At 64.7% G+C, this 2,500-nt stretch overlaps 1 pseudogene; it reads right to left on the reverse strand.

Moving 5' to 3' along the window:
- Positions 1–2,500, reverse strand: part of LOC126438112 (large subunit ribosomal RNA) — a 7,212-nt pseudogene that overhangs the window by 2,552 nt on the left and 2,160 nt on the right.

Consider the following 2,500-nt stretch of genomic DNA (forward strand, 5'->3'; position numbering starts at 1 on the left):
CCTGGGCAACAGGAGCGTGGAAGTATCCCAGGGGGGTGTCCGCCGGAAGGCGGAACCATCTCCTGACGGCGGCCCGGATGGTGACGTCGGCCGACTTCAATGCACCCACCCGGGTGCGGCTGAGGGCCAGCCCGTGGTACAGGCCAGGGAGAAGTACGTTGGTGAGAGCGTGGAGGCGCTGTTGCGGCTTCAGCGGAGCTCGGGAGATGACGTCAAGCTGCTCCACCAGGTGGCGACGTGGATTGAAGACACAGCGACCCGCCGTGGAAAATTGCAGCCCCAGGTACCGGAAGGTTTCACCCACACGCAGGGCAGGCATGGTGGTGTTGCCTGCTGTGAAGGTGACATTGCTGTCCACCTTCACCTTCTTCTCGCGCCCTGACGCGACTAAGGCGAGGGTGAAACACTTCCGGGCGTTGATCTGCAGCCCCAGGTGGGCGAGGGCTGCGGTAGCTGCGTCGATGAGGGACTGCAAGCCCCTCGGGGTCGCTGCAAACAGCAAGACGTCATCTGCAAAGGCCGCAGCGTTGACTCTGCGACCGAGGATCCGAGCTCCGATGTGGGAGGGCAGTTGGCCTAAAACGTAGTCCACCGCAAAGTTGAACAGGAGGGGGGAGAGGGGATCGCCCTGGCGAACGCCCCGTGCTGGCTGCACAGACACGCCCACGCCGGCGCCGTCCGCTATCACTGTCGTGCTGCCCTCGTAGCACCGCTCGACATACTCGACAAAACAATCCGGCAGGCCATGCGCCTTCAGCACGGGGCGAAGGGCAGCATGATCTACCGAATCGAATGCCTTAGATACGTCGATCGATGCCACAAAGACAGAGCGGCAGGAGCGAACTGCGTCGGCGAGAGCAGTGTCCAAGATGAAGGTATTCTCCAACATCCCATCCCGAGGGATGAATGCCCGCTGACGTTCGTCCACAGCACATGCGCGCATCAGGCGTGACGCGAGAACCTTGTGAAAGGTCCGCGCCAACACCGAGCAGACCGTAATGGGGCGAAAGACAGCGGGGGATGTTGGTGCAGCCGTCTTCGGGAGAAGGGACGTCCGCGCGCGAAGCAGGCGTTCCGGAAGGGCGCGGGCCAGAAGGAAGAGATTCATCACTTTCACCAGGACTTCGTGCGGCAGGCGCCGCAACTCCGCTGGGGTAAGGCCGTCCGGCCCGGCTGCTGATCCCCTGGGCGGCAACGCGGCGGCGACCTCCTCATGTGTGACCGGCCCCCATAGGCACTCGGGAGCGACAGGCTCCGAGTGCGGGAGGAGGCGGTCACGAATGAAGCCCGCGGTGGAGATGGGCTTCTTTGTGAAGAGGTCCGCCCAGAAGTCCAGCAGACCAGGGATGGCAGGTGGCGGCTGGAGCAGGGTGCCATCCAAGAGGCCGCGCACGCAACGCGCACGCGACCGTCGGAAGGCATCCTGCGTTCTCGCGTACTCCCAGCGGCGCCGCTTGCGCTTCTGCGTCGGCGGCGCGGCAGGCGGCCGCTTCGATGGTTGGCGCGGCCGCTGTGTCCTGGTGATCGATCTCTCCCCTCTGGACCCGACCGACGCAAGGGCATCCGGGAGCATGCCCAGGATGACATCGGGCGGCGTGCCCCGCCCCAGACCTATGACACGATCCAGGGCAGAGAAACGCTGGGCGGAAGCGGGTAGCCCCGCCAGATGCTCCCAGATGGCGGCGTCAGTCGGCCCCTCCGGCGGCGGCCCGGTGGTGTCGGCCGCGAAGTCCTCGGCTGCGTCGACGGGCGGCGCAGCGGCCCCGCCCGCGTCAGGCAGCGGGAGTCATAGTTACTCCCGCCGTTTACCCGCGCTTGCTTGAATTTCTTCACGTTGACATTCAGAGCACTGGGCAGAAATCACATTGCGTCAACACCCGCTAGGGCCATCGCAATGCTTTGTTTTAATTAGACAGTCGGATTCCCCCAGTCCGTGCCAGTTCTGAGTTGATCGTTGAATGGCGGCCGAAGAGAATCCGCGCACCCGCGCGCCCCCGGAGGAGCACGCTAAGGCGGACGCGGCCTCGCAGCAAGGAAGATCCGTGGGAGGCCAAGGCACGGGACCGAGCTCGGATCCTGCACGCAGGTTGAAGCACCGGGGCGCGAACGCCGCGCAGGCGCGCGCATCCTGCACCGCCGGCCAGCACGAGGCCGACCAACGGCGAGAGCAGACCACGCCCGCGCTAAACGCCCGCACTTACCGGCACCCCTACGGCACTCACCTCGCCCAGGCCCGGCACGTTAGCGCTGACCCACTTCCCGACCAAGCCCGACACGCCCCGATCCTCAGAGCCAATCCTTATCCCGAAGTTACGGATCCAATTTGCCGACTTCCCTTACCTACATTATTCTATCGACTAGAGGCTCTTCACCTTGGAGACCTGCTGCGGATATGGGTACGAACCGGCGCGACACCTCCACGTGGCCCTCTCCCGGATTTTCAAGGTCCGAGGGGAAGATCGGGACACCGCCGCAACTGCGGTGCTCTTCGCGTTCCAAA

Source organism: Schistocerca serialis, unplaced genomic scaffold (assembly GCF_023864345.2).
Source record: "Schistocerca serialis cubense isolate TAMUIC-IGC-003099 unplaced genomic scaffold, iqSchSeri2.2 HiC_scaffold_126, whole genome shotgun sequence".
In the NCBI taxonomy this organism is placed as follows: Eukaryota; Metazoa; Arthropoda; class Insecta; order Orthoptera; family Acrididae; genus Schistocerca; species Schistocerca serialis.